General features: G+C 47.4%; 1 pseudogene across 1 annotated transcript in view; it reads left to right on the forward strand.

Moving 5' to 3' along the window:
- The window catches only part of LOC144785232 (uncharacterized), a 110220-nt pseudogene that overhangs the window by 52232 nt on the left and 37231 nt on the right, over window positions 1–20757 (forward strand). The window contains exon 2 of the transcript XR_013601811.1: window positions 19895–20015. The product of XR_013601811.1 is annotated as an uncharacterized LOC144785232 (transcript). The remainder of the gene's footprint in view (window positions 1–19894; window positions 20016–20757) is intronic.

A 20757-nucleotide genomic window follows, 5' to 3' on the forward strand; every position in this document is an offset into this window, starting at 1 on the left:
CCTGTCTTAAAAGAAAATTAAATTGCCGACATAAATAAGGATTGCATGAGGTTTACCAACCTGGGATGCCCCATAGTTTGTTTTTTTTCATCAGTGAGAAGCGGTGTGCTCTCTGTGTGTTACTCTCCCACGCCCAGGATGTCAACGCGGGAAAAGCCCCCTTAAACACATTGACAACAAATGACCTGGCATCCTGCCCTTCGGCCCCTACCGTCACCCCCAAGACTCTTATGTTATTTTGTCTTTGACGTTTCTCAAAATCCTCCAATTTCCATTGGACGTCCTCTGCCATCTTCTCCTGTGCCTCCTTGAAGGATTGCCATCTACTGACATCGTCTTTCAGCCTCCCGGTCCTTTCCTCGACATGTGCAACCCTATCTGCCATCTCGTCATACCATTTATTCATCTTTCTCATGGAGTTCTGGATTTTCTTTGCCGCTTGCTTGGCTCTCCGTCTCTTTGATCTAGCTTCTCCCTGCATTTGCTTCAGGGTGGTGTACAAAAGATCCAGTGAAGTGGCTTGAGGTGGGCTACTTAGATTGTCCTGGACCAGCTGTGAGTCAACTAGCATACCCTCCTGATAAAGCTGTGAGGTCGCAGAGTAATCCCACCGAAGTTTCCTATTTGTCTCAGCGTCTAAATGACTGGGAGGGAGTTTAGATTTTGATTTTGACCTTCTTTTCTGCTGAACGCCCCTATAAAACGCAGGTGCCTTCTGAACTGATGAGCTTACTGCAGAGTCGAGTCGGTGCTGCTAACCAAGCTTCCCACGCTTGATAACAGGAAGTCTGTATCATCATTGAGAGAGAAAAAGCATTCCCCGTCCGGGGTGCCAGGTATCCCCCTGTCTTGTAGTAACACGTGCGCCTGTTTCGCGGCCCCCCTCTCCAGACACAGCCGGAATCTCAGGGGGAATTTTCCCAAGCCTAATCAGTTTACTACTTGATAAACTCTCTGCTCCCCCAGTGGCCCCCCCAGCAGCACTAGTAATTTGCTCGGGTTTAGCACCACTACTGTCACTCACTCTGCTTTCAGCCAAGATCGTGCTCCCAGACTTGCCTTTCTCGATGCTTTGTATGTCCTAAACATCTGCAGTTGGCTCTGCTGAGCCAGCGCTCGAACTGCCTTGCTTCACACCGGGAATTGCCTAAATCTCCACTTCCGCTTGTTGCCCAGCAACCATGCTTCCAGCGTCCTCCGACACTGCAGCTCCAGAGTTGATCACTGCTGTCTCTGGCACCTTCGCAGAAAAGGATTCCTGCAAGGTAGGTTGCCGTAGGACAGGTTTCTTGGGGTCCTTAAATTTACCCCCATCCACGCCACTCCTTACAGATGCCGACTTACGAGTAGCTCCGTTACGATCTTTACCGCCACTAATCATCCCGGGCTCCCGCCGTCATTGCCTCGCGGGTCTTCGGGCTTCTTGGTAATGCCTCTCCGTGGTTGTGTTGAGCCGCGCTGGTTAGAGGCTACTGTATCTTTCAACGACTCCTTGCCTTTAGCATTCACCTGCTGCTCCTTCTGGACATCGGCGTCTTTTGGCTGCTTTGGCCCCCTAGGTGCCATGCTGTCCTTGCCTCTAAACCGCTGCCACCGCTGAGGGAGCCAGTACTCCAAATTTGCTGTGATCCGCAGCACCCACCGTAGATAGGAAAAATCACGAATCCAAGCCGTTATCCGATGATTTGCTAGGTAGGGGAGCTCAAGCATTCCCGAAGTTATAGCATACTCAAGGCTTAGGAGGAGAGAGGGAGAACTGCGACTTCTCGCTGCAATCAGTCAGCGGCCATCTTGCCTCTTCGCACATCTGGCGGGGGCAGATTGTGTTCTTCCATTGCATGCGTGGAGTGGAGGGGAGTGGTGTGGCTCACTGGTTAGAGGCGGCAGACCCGGAAGCAGAGAACGGCCCGGGACCAGGGTTCTATTCCCGACGCGGCAGTGTCGTGGACCAGGGTCAGCGGACTCGATAATTCTCGCCTCGGGGCCTACTCTAACCAGGGATCACACTCGGCAACCAGGGAGGTGGAATTCCTATAGCCCGACGCCCAGGACATATTGTTTGGGGTTAAGGGCAACACGTTTTCATGTGTATTTTGTCCTTGGGACAAGTAGGCCCAACCACCTACAGCACAAACCCTTTTGCTGCCAGTTTACAGTACCATATTATGGATCTGGGAAAGGCATTGCCTGAAGTTAAGGTTATATTTGTGTCCATGTATTAGTACTGTTCAAACTGGTATTTATGGTTCATTAATGCAAAACCTTTATTATTAGGGTGAGCGATCTAAGTATAAATAAGCTCAGACTGTACTACTGACAGTGGTTCCAGCATAAAAATGTGTACACAGGTTTTCAATGTTTAGCAATATGAGGCTATGCATACTGCTCCCTGGATTCTCTCTGATTAGATGCAAATATTTGCAGAAACTTGAAAGCAAGATTAATGATTCTTTGCTTTCAAAATAAAATGTTCACAAAAAATGCAAAAACATTTCTCCAAACTACTGTAACATTTTAGGCACCGTTTCTTTGCAGCTTCATTTAGTAAAATGTGTTGATATATGCTAGTATTTGCCAAAAATATTCATAATGGAAAATCAGTGTAACCAGTTTTAATAAGAGGATGGGAAACATGCAAATAAACAAGCATTGGTAAAGCCAGTAGGCCTTAAATTGTTGGTCAGCCTTTTGGTTTTGTCAATGCGTGACTTGTTTTGGCATGGTTTTTGTAAAACCTTATTGGCGTGGGAGCTGCCGGGCACACACCATTATAACAAACATTGGCAAAAGCAAAACGCACACCGTGCCACAGTAGTTCCTGGCACTGAACAAAACAACTGTGTGTTGATTAAGCCCATTGTGAAAGAATAAAATGCTATCACTCACAGTGGAGCTAGCCAATAGACCGAGAGAGAGAGAGAGAGAGAGAGAGACAGAATTTTAAAAAACACAAAAGGTCATGGTTAACGCCAGACCTAATTAAGGGCCCAATTATTAAAAGTCTCAAAAGTGCACCTATGTCCTTGCATTAAGTGCAAATATACGACTTTCGTGAATTCGCAAGACTTTACAGAAGTAGGCCAAGAAATAGTACTCCTAGAAAATATTTGTGAACTGCTTTTAGCATGAGCAAATATGCAGGTGTAGATTTGTTCATGCGAAAATCTAAGTGTTGCAACTTCACTTTCCCTCCAAACACATTTTTTCTCAACAATGGTAGAAGTTTAAGTCTGCCATTGTCAGGATACATTTCTAACCTTTCTCAGTATGGGAAAGATTAGAGAAGAGTTGGTGAAAACCCTTAAAATCTTCAAGTGAGTAGGTTTGCACAGACTCATAAAGGTCATTCCAACCCTGGAACTGTTGCTTACCATTCTCTTCAGCGCCAGTATGTAGATCTGCGGAAATGTGGCAACATAAGGGAATTGCGTATTCAAACCCTACTTTGGAAGGAGCCCTGGCCTAATCAAAGAGGCTATTTCAGAGCTATGTAATGAGATTGCTGCCATAATTTGTTGCCGCATTACATGGCACAAAAGGGACAAGTGGATTTTGTTACAGGACAAGTAGATTTATGAAGCAACCTGCCCCATGGACAAGTAGATATTTTATTAAATTCCACACCCTCTGGGCATTAGCTTGCCTCATCCCTACAACGGCCCCCCACATTCGCCGGGGATGCCTGGTTTCACCTTGGAGATACCCAGTAGGGACCATCTCACAGGCATAGCCAGGACGGGTTCCCCAGCGGTCTACAGCGCCACGACGCCTCAGGGCAGCAGTGCGCTTTACAAGACACATACATGCCCTTAAAGAGGAAGACAAATTCTGGGCCATCCCGGAGTCTTCATGCCCTCTAGTTAAAATGTGGTCCCCTCTAGTGATCCAGATGAATTGCGTTGTTTTAAAAAACTGTTTAAGGACATGCAGATTGTGTTCTTCCATTGGATGCCCTTAAAGAGTATTTTAAAACAAGGTAATTCATCTGGATCACCAGAGGGGACCACATTTTAACTAGAAGGCATGAAGACTCCGGGATGGCCCAGAATTAATCTTCCTCACAGAGACTATCCTTATGCAAGCCATCTAGTGGCTCAAACTGACAATTAAAAACCCCTCCTACAATCACCATGTGGTTATCTGCAATGGTAGCTAGAAATGACGTTAGTTCCTCAATAGTTCTTTACTCCTGGCCCTGGCTAACTGGTCTGGAGTACACATTTAAAAGGGCAATGGAGATCTGGGGAGGGAAAAATGCAGAAGAACGCAGAGAATGTCATTTTTGGATGATTCTATCCGTTCTGCCGAGTAACCTTGGTGGACTGCCACCCATGTGCTCAGGCCTCCTGAAGGTCTCCCTTTCCCACCTGATGTTGCAGGGATACTGAATATAGCATAAGCCGATTTTGAAACATCCCCCCTTGCCCACGTCTCCTGGAACATGCAGATCTCATGTTGGTCAATGAAGTGGCCCCATTTGGGGTCGTCAATCTTGCTGTTCAGGCATGCTAGGTCCCAGGATAAAGCACATAGCCTTGGGCGGTCAGGAGAGTTGGCTTTTTTGGCAACTGGTAGGGAGGACTGTGGGGGAGACCCACGGAATGATGGAGGTTGTTGGTTAGAAATCAAAGTCATGTTGGGCCTTCATCCGTATTCCCTGGTGAGCCGCTCATGCTCTCACAGGTCTCCCCTTCCCCTAACATTGTACAGTTCCCTGCCTCGTTCTCGCGGGACTCAATTACCAAAGGAGTTTCACCCAACTGCACTTCGAGGCCAATGACTTGGGCCTCGAGTCAATCCACTCCTTCTAGGCTACTAAATCTGTTTGCTGTAGGAATATTATACATCTGTTGCCTGGGCCAATAATATTCTACAGCGGCTTTGTTATAACTATGGTTTTCATGTCTCCGGTCCCACCCATATTGCCTTGTGTCTTCGTAGACCTTCTCAGGGGGATAAAAATAGCCCAGAGGGAGGGCTAGAATTTAACCAATTTTTCTCCCCTCCTCTCTATTTAGAATTTCTTGCACAATGCGGGTGTAGGAGAGTAGGGTCTGCAATCCTATGGTCACCCCAGATTTTTGCTTTTTGCTTCAATGGTTTCGACTTTCCCTGGATGTGGGCCTGCTAATCAGACCCACAGCCTAGCTGTTCTCTCTCTAAATTGACATCCATGTACTTTAGGTGCATTTACCAATTGGTACTGGGCCACCTTATCAGTCCTTGTACAGTGTACCTTAGGTACCCAGGGCATAGGTGTACCCAGGGCCTACCAGGGGCTGAAGCATGTATTATGCCACTCCTGGCTGGCCATCTACACAGACACAACTGGCTGGTAAGACAGCTGGGGCAAGGTGGTGTAATCACCCTTTGCTGTAGATATAGGTACCTATATCTAACCCCAAAATGGACACATAGATTCCTATCAGTCACTCCTATGGCAGGCCTTATCAATCCTGAAGGCAGAGTGCTTGGAATTATGTGAGATGGTGCTCTGGCATGAGCTGAGCCCGTCTGCAGCTTGCGGAACCAAGTCCTAATAGCTGTTCCATGATAACGCTATACCATATACTCTTAAGAGCATTATCATCCTCGCAGTTGAATGCTAACTCTGGTATAACATTATCAAAACATGTCGAGTAAGGTGTCATACGAATTGGAATACTACCCCCACGCCAATTCTGGTGACGGGGGTAGCATTCCACCCTTCTAGAGGGACACGACATGTATGTAACTGTGAACCCCGGTTAAAGTTAACTCGAGCCTTGGCATCACAAAATGGATGCTGCCACCACAGACACAAGTCTGACCTCCTGCTGCTGGGAGTCCTTCCAGCGAGGGAGGCTTGGACAAAGGGTTTCCTGCCTTGGGTGGTGCTAGCACCACCCCCGACAGGATTTTTGTATTGGGTAGGACAGGCCTGAAATGAATGAGACATGCCTGGGGCACACAAGGTGTCCTGTGCATACACCGGTTCAAACCAGTTGCTGGGGCATCCCTGCCCCAGCTCTGGCGCAAAACTGGACAAAGGATAGGGGGTGTAACCACCCCCCTTCCTGGTCCCACCCATGGGAGGGACCTAGTCACTAGTGCAGCCCCCTTTAGGAGAATAAAGGTAGGAGCTGGTCCCATTCCAAATTAGATTAATCCTGAACTGAAACTCTACAAGAAGAAACTCTGGACTTTCACTTTCTACAACAGAAGACTGAAGAAATCTCCCTTGTGGGCAAGGAGTTTCCACCCTGCGACTGCAGGCACCATCAAGCGTCCAGCGGCTTCACTTTGTCGTCTTCCCTCGAGGATCCAGACTTCAGAGCCCAACGAGACCCGGATTCCCAGACCTCTCCGACCTCAACTCACATCTGCAGCATAGCTGAGATCCGTGGGTGCGACGAGACACGTGGGACCGGCCATCTTGGAGAAACTGCACTTCGCTTCCAGCACGACTCCCGAGGTAAACTCGACCAAGTGCTTTGGGGATTGAGAAGCCCCAGCCCCAAGCAGCCCCTGCACCGAAGATCAGCCCTCCAGCTTCCACGAGATCTGCGTGGGGCCCTTCTGCTTGTTTGCTGCTTGACGCTTTGTCTGGTCACTTGCCGGCTGGCTAGTGACCTCCTAGACGACGAACTTTGAAAACTACACTGCTGATCTGGTTGCTCCAGACTGGCCCTTGCTCCCTTTCAAAAGAGGAGCACCCCGGACTCTCCTAGTCCGCACCAGACGCCTTTTCCACTCACTACGTGAGTTGCCTTTGCCAAGGCCTGTTGACGCTGAATCCGGAACAGACACTGCCGACAGCGAGAGCCTGCGTGGGACATCTCGTGCCTCCATCCTGGTCGTCGAAGACACCTCCTGGTCCATGTGGCTGCAGAGTCAAGCGTCCACTCTTCACCTGATCGCGACGACGACATCTGGTTCCTTCCTGGTTCCACTCCAGTTGCTGGCTAGTGACTTTGAACATTGTCCCCTCTGCTTTCAGGTCTTCAGCTTTCTTGATCCACCCTTGGAACACACCGGACATCTTCCTCCTGGTCGCCTGCAGCATCTTTTCTTTCAGGCTCCATTGACTTCAACGCAGAAACCCGACACGACTTCGCACCTATGCACCCGCAGCCCGTGGGTGAGGTAACAAGAGCATTTCGGTGCTCAAGGGTAGCTTGACTCTCCTAGTGTCTAGATTCATAGTCGTTTTAGTCCTAACCAGTCAGGATTGTCCGTACTCACCTTTTTCTTGAACTGTACTGTCCATAGACGTTGTTACGCATCCCGCGTGTGAGTTCACACTCTGCACCCGCGTCCCGTGGGCCTCCTATTACTTACCTAAAGTTAGGATAGCGTAGTCCCAGCGGTCCTACAGCCTCTGGACAGCTCCATTCCTTCTATCGATTTCCTTAACCCATTTACTTAGTATATGGTTTGCCGTGCCCCTAGGGCACCATTGTAATTTTGTGCAACTTATCGTATTTTTCCTAAGAGATTGTCATGTGCTTAGCCCTCTGATCTCATAAAGAGTTCAGAGGTGTTTGTTATTAATACATATATTGTTTATTTTCATAACAACCTGTGTGGTGTCCTTTCATCTGGTATTCAAGGGGTTATATTGTGGTAAAACAGCTGGCTTCACATGCCAAAAGAGTTTAGCCTAAGACTGCTTTGTCCATGCTACCATTAGGATAGCTGGTCTATAAGGTTGACTTACAACCAATCACCATAAGGGTTGTTTGGACTGATACAAGGTGTCACTAGAACTAGTGAACATCATATATCAGGCCAACTTCTCACATTGGTGTGCAGCGGTTGGGATTTGAGCTTGCTGTTGTTTTTACCACATATAATCTTGAAATATCATTTGAAAGATCACATAAGGTACCATAGGTACATATAACAAGCTTAGAAATACTCTGAGTTCTACTGAACCAGCTGTTGTAGTAGAAAGGGCCTAGCACACCCTGACTACAACTCTTAACAAGGGATCAGTAGGAAAACCCATAGTGTAGGTAGGTGCATCACTTAGACCTCACTAGAAAGCATGTCTACTGTGGCGAACCATTGGATTGAGGCTCGTCATCAGATTTCACAACTGAGATGTACGATTCTTGAGGTGATGAAACAGCGCGGAGACATGGATCCTAATAAACAAAGACTACAAGCAGAGTTTTTCTGGATCAAAAAACTAAATTCCCTTCAACCTGTTGGAATGAATGATAGGATTGAGTACACTTGCTTCTTATAAAACTATCCTATTATGTAAGACATTGGTAGCAGGACTGTTCTTCCCCTTTTTTTGAGAACTTTTCTGAAAACTGCTGATTACAATCAGCTTTAAATACATCATCATGCTTTATTTTTTGTGGAGTGTTGATCATACACAATAGATACGATTGTTTTCCTAAATGTGCAGAATGGAATTTTTTATTAGTTTTTTATTAATTTTGTTCTCTCTCTCCACCATATTCTTGTCATATGTTTTGTGTCATGTGTTCACACCGTTATCATTGATTTGGCAGAATCGTTTAATTTGGGGTCACCGCAATGCATAACATCTTCGTCAAAACTGTTGTTTTGAAGGCGTTATACCCGAATCATGTGAACGATGTCACGTGCAAAGGTTCTAGTCAGCTATTGGTTAAAAATTTTAGTGAAGCTGTCCATCATGGCCGACGAAGCGTTCACGGAGACGCTCTGCTCCCAGTCTTCGAGTAAGTTACATATCATGCTTCTAGATCACATTTTCGTGTTTGAACGTATCCGACTTGAATCGCGCATTTCTAATGGTTCTTATTCTTGCCTAATGTGTTTATGTTCATTTCATGAAACATGTCGACAATTCGTTTAAATAATTGCTGCCAAGAGAGAACCAGTGTTTTGCTTCACTAGAAAACGATTAGTTTACTTTGGATGGGACGCCACATAAGGAGGGTCCTAACGGTTTATGTTATGTTGTGTGCATTGGAGTTTTCTTCATACCATTATGTTTTTAATGGGGAGAGCTAACTGTTGTGTATGAACTTATTAATAATGAAGACTTGATTAGATATAATGCAGGTTACTAACCTGGTCCTGTATGATTTCCTTACAGACCCCTGAGGAAGGGTCCATTGTTGTGGTGACCCGAAATGCATTGGGTTTTTTGGAAGATTGGGAAATGAATTCAATGATGAAAAAACATCAGATGAATGCCATGAATATTTGAAAGATGAAAATAAAACGTTGAAACTATAAAAAATTGAGTAATGATTTGGATTACAATTAGGTGAAATTTGTAAGAACCTCCAGTTCCATGTGACATTGAGCGCGTATCTTGTGAGGAAATCGTTTCTCACTCCACAGCACTGTTGTTTCAAGGCACGGATTGACGACCTGCAACAGACACAGCGCCAACTAGAACATTAAACTTTTGGAAATAATTTTTAAAACATAATCGAGTGCACAGGGGTAATACAGTAAATTACAAATTTACCACACCCTATCACCACAGTGCAATGGGTTTGTTGAGAGATTCAACAAGACCCTAAAAGGGATGATAAAAGGGTTACCTGAAAAGCTTAGGCGAAGATGGGACATCCTTTTACCCTGCCTCCTGTTTGCTTAGAGAGAAGTCCCAAAGAAGGGGGATGGCTACAGCCCTTTTGAGCTTCTGTTTGGGGATCCTGTAAGAGGACCCCTATGTCTTGTGAAGGAAGGATGGGAGTTACCTCTCAAAAAGCCTAAGCTTGACATAGTGGACTATGTACTTGGTATCCGCTCCAGGATGGCAGAGTACATGGAGAAGGCATCCAAAAACCTTGAGGCCAGCCAAGAACTTCAAAAAGCTTGGCATGACCAAAAGGCTGTCCTAACTGTTTATCATGCAGGACAGAAAGTGTGGGTGTTGGAGCCAGTGGCCCCAGCAGCTCTCCAAGACAAATGGTCTGGACCCCATACTATCATTGAGCAAAAGGGAGAGGTCACCTACCTGGTGGACCTTGGAACTCCCAGGAGCCCCCACAGGGTGCTTCATGTAAACAGGCTCAAGCCATTTGTCGACAGGGAGGACATGGGCTTGCTCATGGCCACAGATGAGGGGCAGGAGGAAGAGAGTGGCCCTCTCCCAGACCTGCTTACTCAGAAGCCTGATGATGGGTCAGTAGATGGTGTAGTCTTTTCTGACAGCCTCTCTGAGCATCAACAAGAGGATTGCAAACAGGTTCTTTAATCCTTTAGACAAATGTTCTCACTGACACCCAGTCAGACAAACTGGTGCACCCATGAGGTGGACACTGGTGACAGCCTGCCTGTCAAGAGTAAAATCTACAGGCAACCTGACCACATCAGGAACTGCATAACGAAAGAAGTTCAAAAGATGTCGGAATTGGGAGTCATTGAACCCTCAGAGAGCCCTTGGGCTAGTCCTGTAGTTCTAGTGCCAAAGCCTCACACCCAGGATGGTAAGAGAGCGATGAGGTTTTGTGTAGACTACAGGGGTCTCAATGCTGTCACTAAGACAGATGCCCATCCAATACCTAGGGCAGATGAACTCATAGACAAGTTGGCTTTTGCAACTTTCTTGAGTACATTTGACCTAACAGCTGGTTATTGGCAGATCAGGTTAGCTGAGGATGCCAAAGCCAAGACAGCATTTTCTACCCCAGGAGGTCATTACCAATTCGTGGTGATGCCCTTTGTTTTGAAAAATGCACTTGCCACTTTTCAAAGGTTGGTGAACCAAGTTCTCACTGGGTTGGATGACTTTTGTGCAGCATATCTAGATGATATTGCTGTCTTTAGCTCCACCTGGGAGGATCACCTGATCCACCTGAGGAAAGTTTTGGAGGCCCTGCAAAAGGCAGGCCTCACTATCAAGGCCACCAAGTGCCAGATAGGGCAGAGTCAGGTTGTGTACCTGGGCCACCTTGTAGGTGGAGGCCAGGTTCAACCCTTGGAGAGCAAGATACAGGCCATAAAGGACTGGGCTCCTCCAACCACCCAGACACAGGTCAGAGCTTTCTTGGGCCTGTCTGGTTACTATAGGAAGTTTGTCAAAAATTATGGGTCCATTGTGACACCACTTAATGACCTGACAAGCAAGAAAATGCCAAAGAAAGTTCAGTAGACAGTTAGCTGTCAGAAGGCATTCGATGACCTAAAGCTGGCCATGTGTACTGCACATATTCTCAAGAGTCCTGACTACTCCAAAACCTTCATTGTCCAAACAGATGCATCTGAGTTGGGTGTGGGAGCTGTTCTATCTCAACTGAATATTGATGGTCATGACCAGCCCATTGCTTTTATAAGTAGAAGGCTGACCCCTAGAGAGAAACGTTGGTCAGCTATAGAGAGGGAGGCCTTTGCTGTGGTTTGGGCCCTGAAGAAGTTGAGGCCCTACTTGTTTGGAACTCACTTCAAGATTCAGACCGACCATAAGCCCCTCTTATGGCTAAATCAAATGAAGGGTGAAAAACCCAAACTTCTTAGGTGGTATATTTCCCTACAGGGGATGGACTTTACAGTGGAGCACAGACCAGGGACTGGCCATGGCAATGCAGATGGTCTCTCCAGGTATTTCCACTTAGAACAGGAAGACTCACCTGGTCAAGGTTAGTTTAATGTCCCTAAGTTTGGGGGGGGGGGTATTTAGGAGAGTAGGGTCTGCAATCCTTTGGTCACCCCAGATTTTTGCTTTTTGCTTCACTGGTTTACGACTTTCCCTGGCTGTGGGCCTCCTAATCAGACCCACAGCCTAGCTGTACTCTCTCTAAATTGACATCCATGTACTTTAGGTGCATTTACCAATTGGTAGACTTTTTCGGCCTATTTTGTTACAGGGCTGATTTGCTGGGGACTTTAGTGTTTGGGCTCAGCCGTTCCCCTCACGGCGTGGGTAAAAAGCACTATGCCGTTCCCCTCACGGCAGGAAGAAACTAGCAACCGGACCCATAGTTTTTCGACACACCTTGGTGAAATGCCCGACTTTGTTACACATCCTGCCTCTGGTGTTTTTTTGCAGTACAGGCTTTCCCTCCTTTTCTACGAATTTAGTATCCATATCTAAAACAAATATTTATTTGGCCTATTTCCATCCTGATTTGCCCTCCCTTTTTTTTCATTTTTAGGTTGAGCAGAACAGGCAGAGTTTTTCTTCCTTTCATCAAGTTCCCTAATGGAGTTTAGGGATGTCTCTCTGCTCTTATCCGTCTGAATTGTCTCTTCCATAGTATCGAAAATAGGTGCGCATATCAATGTTGTGACACCCTCTTATAGTTGATGTTCCCCACAAAGTCTCGGTATCATTGTTCTTCAGGACACTTGTAGCAAGAAAAAAATAATAGTGTACATGGCCCTGTCGGAATGCACAGCATGTGTTCTGAAGGAACCATAGTGCTGGCATGTCTACCACTAGTGGTGCACATATTACAGTCACAAAATAGTGAAGAAAGATGAGAGAGTGTGGTGGTCTTCGGTGTAAGGCACAATATAACTTGGTTGAAACAAAGAGTAATCCTCTTTATGTGGATAAGCATGTTAAGCCCGCACTTCACTGACTAGTGAGAAAGATGTATTTCATATAAAGTTAACAAACACTTTTCTGTCTAGGCACTGGTGCATGCTTCACCACGGTGCATATTTCAGGTGTGCTGGTCCCTGCTGCAAGGCTAGTTACCCTGCAACCAATGCTGAGTGTGATGTAAATAAATCCCTTTTTCTGTTCGAGACATAGACTAGCAAAAGGGCCTGTCCACAGCAAGTAAGATGTGCCTTACTATCAAGATTGCAATTCTGTTTTCCATTGTGATGCGTTGATGTACATGTGTAGCTGTGAAATGCAGTAACGTCACATGAGCAAAACTGTTAACTACGATATGTCAGTAATTTAGTGAAGAAATGGTCAAAACAATCTTACTTGGATCACAGCAGAGAGGTGGTAGATATTGCGGTATTATCACCATTGCAAGCACAAGGTAAGTGGTTTTATTTATTGATGTATTTTCCATATCCGGTCATATGTTGACCTTCCCCCCCCAACTCCCGCCGATCTTACTTGTACTCGTGGAACAGTGCCGACGTTTCGGTCTTGCATTTGTGAAAACTAAGATCCACTCTGATGTCTCTAAATCAAAATTAGAGAGATTTAAAGGTTCGCCTGTATGCAAAAGTAACTAAGAGTGAGAAAGTGACACTGCAAATATGAAGGTACATGTGTGTCACTGCAATTGTATGGTGCGGTGCTTAAAAACGGTGTAAAAATGTGTGACTGTTAATAACTATGTGCAAAATCCACATATGGATGTTTAAAAACATACCATTCCCTGTGGGGTGGGGTAATTGGGCCAGATTTGATCTAGAAAAGTGATAAGAAGGGATAAAAAATCAGTTAAAAAAACTATTCACAAGAAAAGTGCAGAACCAAAAAGATAGTAAATTCAGCTAAATGTCAGATAAGTACTCACTAATTAACACTGGTAATAAAAGCCCAACAATGGCAGAGTGTTAAGTTTTTTTTTTGGCCAGGCTTCAGCTGTGAAGCAAAAAGTGTGAAAATACAATATAAAATGGCATCACTGTGGGTTCTGTATCAGACATCACGGTCTGTGGGCTCTGTATCAGAATGGAAGGTACCTCTAGCATGGTGTGAAAGAACTCACACCAGTAGCCAGCCGTGAATTAAACTGAGTGTCAGCCGAGCGTCCATTTTTAAATGGCCGTGTGTCATACACTTTGCATAGTTCCTGCTTGCAACACTAGATCGCTGCTAAGCATGGCAGCCATTATAGGTCGGGTGCCGATTTATGGAAAAGTGGTAAATGCTTCAGAAATCCTCACTCTAATATGAGAAAAGTGATCCTATTAAGGTAAGAAAAAAAGGTTTTTGGATGCAGTTCTTGGAACAAGCCTGCAAACATAGACGGTGCAATGTATGGAATAGCGATCAGATTTCCAGAATGAATGACGGCTATCTTGAAAGTACTTCATGGGAATTAGTGTTTTATTGCAATATTTTCTGGATGTAGGCTTTCTACAATAAGTTATAGTATATTTTTAATAATATAAGGCTTTCAGGGCCATAGTGTAGTCCACTGTAGCCCCTACAGTGCAGTGTGCTTCCACCCTTCATGGTGCCCCCATTCAGCCTAAGCCCTATGAATATCTGGGAGATATGAGAGTCTCAGGAGCCCCTCACCAAATTCTGAAGGGAGACCCCATTACCTCCTCGTCCTGTCTTCCTCGCCACAGTAATTACCCATGAGCCTTCGGCTCCACACAGAACTCCAAGTATAAACAAAAAAACGCTCTAGTCTCCCTCTCCCTCCTCCAAGATGGCCCCCAGTGGCTCCAGACAATCCCATAAAGGGATACAGAAATACCAACATGACCTGTTCTTTTTTTCTTCACTACTCCGAGTGCTGTGTTCCCTGCTGGTCAGGTGAGTGGGGCTGGGGTCTTGCTTGAGCAACCCCTTGTGCCCTTGGGTATTTGGATGGGGGGAAGTTAGTTTTCGTTATTTATTTCCTTCGTGATGTTATAAGTTGATGTTTAAAATTGTGTTTGTTCCCCTTTTCTATTGCCAGGCGCCTTGTCCTGCTTCAGCGGACTTGTGGTGCTTTTTATTCTGCGAGTTCGCATGGTGGGCTCGCTTCTTGGGGCCGCTCCTGCGCTTCCTGCTGAGCGGGAGGTTATGTTGTGGTGTGCCCTTTGCCGACCGCGCGTCCTGTATGCTGGGATTCACGCAGTCGGCTGAAATCTTTGCCGGTTTCTTGTTTTTGGGCTTACCTGCTGGCCGTGATGGTTGTGGACGGCTGGGGTAGGCGCGCTGATGTCGCGCTGCTGGATTGTGCCTGTTGGGGGTCTGGAGCCTCGTTAGGGAGGCGCGCGTGGCTTCCTCGATGTTTGTCCTAATTGGGGGGCGTGCCATGGGTGTTTTCCTTTGGTTGCCTGGCAACATCCAGCCTTTTTTGACCGGTGAAGGGGTTTTTGTGCATTGTTTCACTCAGTGGAGATGCGTGGCTCAATGGTTAGAGCAGCAGACCCTGCTGCAGAGGTCTGGCCCGGGACCAGGGTTCAATTCCCGCCTCGGCGGCTCTTGGACTAAAAATTTATTGGGACTTCGTGGTGCGTGGTTCTTCGTGTTTTACTGATCCTGCACCCTTGGGGGATTCTGGTTCTGGTGTGACTTTTCCTTGTATGGGATGGTTGCAGCATATGGGCAATTCTGCTGTGGTTCCTGCTTTGCGGGATTGATTGCCAGTTCCTCCTGTCTAATGGGCGACGTTTGTTGACACTCCTTAGGTTGACTCTGGCAATGATATCCAGGGTCGCTTTGTGCAGGGTGCCGACCTTAAGGAGGTGCTTTGTCACTTTCGCGACTTGTACTGGCTTTTTCCTGGGTCGGTCGTGCCTCTGGGGGATGAATTTTTCACGGTATCAGCGTCCTGAGCCTGATTCTTTGCCTCTGCATTCTTCTGTATTGAAGGTTTTTGGGCATGGGCTCTTTTTCGCGTTTTTTTTTTTTGAAGACGCTATCCTCTGTTGGACTTTGCTGATATTTTCACGTTCCTCGGTAGGGGTTGATTCATTGTTGGCCTGCATGTCCTCTCAGGGGGCTGTTGTTTCTGAGGATTCCTCTCCTGCGGATCCTGTGGTTCTTATGGTGGATGGGGCGATTTGTCGCACTCTTGCAGCTGCTGGATTTTATATCCGGGCTGCGGCCTATTCCTCTTGCGCGCTCCTTTCCTTGATTAAGGGTTTTCAGTCTTTGGCTGAATTGTTGGGCCAGGAGGACGATGTCTCTTCTACTCTGGCTATGTTGGAGCTGCAGGTTCGCCTAATTTCTGATGTCTCTTTGATTACTTGGAGGTGGCGGCTTCTGCGGCGGGGTCTTCTGTCGCTGCGAGGCGTCAGTTGTGGCTTCGCTCATGGAAGGCGGATGCTGCGCTGCAGTGTCTCCTGATGACTATCCCTTTTTCCGAGGTTCGGCTTTTTGATTCACCTTTGGAGATGGTGATGATGAGGGCGGAGGGCCGTGTAGTCCTTGCTCCTGAACGGGCTTGTCGATTCCGTTCCATTTGTTCTCGGAGGGCTTTTGGTCCTTCCGGGTGGGGTCGTACTGGTCGGCCCTTTCGTGAGAGGGGGCGTGTACGGGGTGCACCTTCTTTTGGTTGCTCCCGGTTCTCGGGTGCTTCCTCATCCTCCCTTCCCGCTTCCAAGTCCTGACTGGTTCTCTACTGGTGTGGGTCCGGTTGGGGTCGCGTCACTTTCTTTGTGGTATCTTGGCGCTGGTCTGTGTCAGATCAGTGGGTGCTATAGGTGGTGTCAGGAGGTGTTCATCTTGGATTTTCCCTGGCTCCCCCAGACGGTTTCATGTCCACTCCTTGTTCCAGAGACGCTTTGATGCGAGTGGCTCTTTTGGGAGGTGTCGAGTCCCTTGTTCTGTAGGGGGCCGTCGTTCCCGTGCCTGACGATCAATTGGGGTTGGAGGTTTGTTCCATCCTCTTTCTGGTGTCAAGACGCACATGGGATCTCAGACCTGTGATGGATTTGTAATGGGTGCATTCTCTCGTTCGTCGTTCGACATTCGTTTTGGTTTCCCTCCAGGTGCTCCTCCCTCTGATATCTCATGGGGATTTCCTGGCCTCCATGGCCTTGAGGGATGCTTATCTGCATGTGCCTGTTCACCCGGTTTCTCAGAGGTTTCTCTGTTTCTGCATCCTGGGTCGTCACTTTCGGTTCCGGGTACCTTCGCCCAGGATTTTTACTATGGTTCTGGCTCCTCTTATTGGCCATTTGCAAGGGCGGGGCATTGGTGTTTTTCCCTTAGTCGCTGATATTTCGATCTCTGCTTCTTCTCTTCAGAGGCGGAGTTGCATGTCCGGTAGATGTTCCTTGGACTGGTGCCTCACGGGTTCCTGGTGATTGTTCCAATATCCTACCTGGTTCCAGCGCTGGTGTCGACTTTCGTTGGGGCTCTGTTCGGGTCTCGGTTGGGGATGGTGTTCCTGTCCCCTGCTCGGATTATGTCCCTGGTGTCTGCTGTGCGGTCCCTGTTGTCGAGGCCTTCTCATCCTGTGAGCCTGTGATTGCGGGTTCGGGGTCTGATGTCTGCATCTTTGTTGACCGTGCCATGGGCTCGCCTTCACATATATCTGTGGGTGTCCCGCACTTTTGTTGCAATTGTAACCCCTGTTCCCTAGATATGAGTGTTTTGTTCCCTGTGTCCCCGGGGGTTCGGGTGGTCCTGGTGTGGAGGTTGGCCGAACGTCGTCTGTCCGGGGGCCGCCCGTTTCTGGTTGTTCCCTCGCGGGTTATCACTGCCGATTCCAGCCTGCTGGGGTAGGGTACTTCTCTGGGGGTTTCTATGAATCAGGGGTTTGGCCTCAGGAGGTGTTGTCTTGTTCTCCTGACTACGAGAGGCTGGGTCCTTTCTGTTGGGTCTGTTGACCTTTTCGGATCTCCACGGGGTCACCGTGTGTGGGTCCGGACGGACTGTCACATTCCCTCGGTTGCCTCGGCCGTCGGTTTGTTGTTGGGTGGAGATGTGCCTGGCGTCCCTGTCTGAGCTTTTCCTGACTGTTCGGGGGTGCTTTGTGACGGGTGTTTCCATCCATGGGGTATTTGTCCCTGCCACCCTTGATGTTCAGATGGTTGCGGTGGATGTTTGGGTCTCCGATTGTAGACCTCTTTGCTTCCCAGACCTCTGCCGCTTACCGCTGTTTTTACAGATTTATGCCTTGTCTGGATGCTTGGAGTGTGGTCGCTCTGTCGTTCCTTTGACCGAGGTGCCTGTTGTATGCCTTTCCTCCTGTTCCCCTGATTCCGAAGGTATTGCGGGAGATCAAGAGGGAGGGGTCGTTTGTCCTTCTGGTTGCTCTGGGGTGGTGCCGTCGTCCTTGGTATCCCCTATTGCTGGAATTGGCTGTATCTCCGGGCTGGACGTTACCGTTCGTGCCATTATCCTCTGTTGGGTCCTCTTCTGCCTCTGCCTGTGTTCCGGTCCCTGGGTCTGCGGGCCTGGCTCTTGAGAGGGGATCGCTGTTGCGTGCAGGTTGTTCTTTGCGGTTGCTGGCGTCATTCAGCAATCTCGGAGGCCTTCTACTCTTACGTTCTATGCTAAGCATTGGGATAACTTTGCCTCTTGATGTGTGTGTCACAGGCTGTCGTTGGCTTCTTTGGACCCTGCTCGGATTCTGGATTTTTTACTTGATGGTTTCCTTTTGGGCTTGGCCATTTCCACTCTCAGAGCTCTATGGGCCGCCATTCGGGCATTTCATGTCCTGCCTTTGGTTCAAATTTCTCCTTTGGTGGCTCGGCTTTTTAAGTCGCTTTCTTTGCCACGTCCCCGTCCTGTCTTCTGTTCTCCTCCTTGGGACCTTACTCTGGTAGTGCGTTCCTTGCAGTCGGCGCCTTCGAGCCTTTGGAGTCGGTGGGCCTGAAATTCTTGACACTCAAAGTGGTGTTTCTTGTGGCTATTGCATCTGCCAGGCGTATTGGTGAGCTGGGTGCCTTCCTGCGGTCTGCTCCATTTTTGGTCATTTTGTCTGATCGTGTAGTCTTGCGCCCTCATCCTACGTTTATTCCTGGGGTGGATTCTTATTTGCACCGTTCTGCTGAAGTGGTTCTTCCGATTCTTTGTCCTGATCCTTCCTCGGCTGAGGATTGCCTTCTCCGCCTGTTGGATGTGCGTCGTGCATAGTTGGTTTATTTGTCACGCACTTCTTCCTTTGGTAAGGTTGACAATTTGTTTGTCAATTTTGGTTTGTCGCGTCCGGGCCTGAAGCCCTCCCTGTCCACTGTCAGTCGTTGGATTGAGGAGGCCATACTGTTGGCTTATCGTTCTGTTTCTGATCTTCCCCCTCTTACTGTTCAGGGTCGGTCTGCCGGATCTGTTTCTGTGTCGTGGGCCGCTTTTAAGGGGGTGTCCATGGAGGATGTTTGCCGGGCTGCCACTTGGTCGTCCCCGCATACTTTCAGTTCCCATTATCGCCTTCGGATTGGGGGTGGGGTTCTGTTTTCTTTGCCTCTTCTGTACTGTCGGCTGGGATTCCTTGAGGTGTATGTTTCTGTGTACCTCTTGTGATTGAAATCTGTTTCTCTGCATGATTTCTGTGGAGTGTTTACCTTGTATGAAGCTGATTGCTTTGGTATCGGCTCATGGGTAATTACTGTGGCGAGGAAGACAGGACGAGGAGGTAATGCCCCGGTTACTTACCGGTAATCTTCATTACTCCGAGTCCATGTCTTCCTGGCCACAGTATAGTTTCCCTTCCCTCCCGGCCCTGTTGGTGGCTTCATGTCTGCGGCTTGGTTCTTCAGGTCGTGTTGGTATTTCTGTATCCCTTTATGGGATTGGCTGGAGCCACTGGGGGCCATCTTGGAGGAGGGAGAGGGAGACTAGAGCGGTTTTTTGTTTATACTTGGAGTTCTGTGTGGGGCCGGAGGTCCATGGGTAGTTACTGTGGCGAGGAAGACATGGACACGGAGTAATGAAGATTACCGGTAAGTAACCGGGGCATTATTGTGCATTAAGCCACTGAGGCAGCCGCAGTCTGTGCAGGTAATTAATTATTATTAATTAAGATTTAATTTTCACTCTGCATTGTCCCTCGAAATCCCCCCGTACCCCGCCCCACCGCTGTTACCTGCACGGACCGCGGCTGCACTGAGGGTGTTTTAACAAATCAACAAATGAGAGAATTGCGTGGGGAAAAAAACAACATAAGGTAAACTTTTATCAGGAGAAGGTTAAACAGGCTTGGCCCAATCTGATAATTAGAATTAATCCCTTCATCTTTACCCTTCAGCTTCTCTAAACTTTCTGCTGTTTTTGTGCAGTTTCTTGTCTCGGTTTTGAGATCTTTTATGTTACGATTTTCTAGATCTGTGATTTTTTTTAAGGAGCTAATCAAGGGCTTTTTTGTTTCAGGTGTCAGTAGTGCTAAGAGACTGCACACTCTATTTTTCTGAGGATGAGGATTCTGAAGACTGGCAGAAGGCACTTCATGGTGTCCCAAGCAAAGACTGCAATCATCTACAAGACGATCTCGGTAAAATCCTTGTTTCTAGTAGTTAACTGTCAGATAGTAATGCTAAAATGTAGAGTTTGGATTTGATTTACGTACTACTTTAATCTTTAGAAATTAGTTTAATATTATCATTACGTTTTTATTACCTAATGTACTATCCTGGTAAAGACAGATTTCTACGTTCTGGAATGATGGGCCAAGAAATTAAAAAGTTGCCAGTAAGTCACCTGCTCTCTGGCAGGCATGTTCCTTAGTAAATTTCTTCACCTCTATGTGTGTCCTTTGGATGTTTGCAGTGATTGCAAGGATATCATGGCTTGCCAGGAGCCCATGTGTGAAGTGACGACGAGTGAAAGAGTGGCCAAAAGCAAAGTCTGCTGTGGGCAGGATGTCAATTGTGGTGTCTGCCACAACAGAAGGGTCCCTGGAGCAGGTAGGTCGGCACTCGATGTCTAGCGAGAGGGAGTAAGACCAAAGGAGAGAACTCATGTGCATAGGATGGACTGAGCTCGGAATGGAGCCACAAACTAGTTGAGAGTGGCTATTGGTCAAGCCCCTTACTTGCTGAATTGACAAATAGGAACCAGTAATGATGCTTTACTCTGTGATTTGATACTTGACAGATGGTAACAATGAATGTGACCAGTAGAATAAAAAAAAAATGTTGTTTATTGTTTCAAACCGCAACTTCGTATTATGGCTTTTTCCTCAAAATGTAAATTACTCGAATGGAGCCTTGCGAAATCTCTTGGGCGAATCCGCT

The sequence above is a fragment of the Lissotriton helveticus genome, chromosome 10 (genome assembly GCF_964261635.1).
Source record: "Lissotriton helveticus chromosome 10, aLisHel1.1, whole genome shotgun sequence".
Classification (NCBI taxonomy): Eukaryota; Metazoa; Chordata; class Amphibia; order Caudata; family Salamandridae; genus Lissotriton; species Lissotriton helveticus.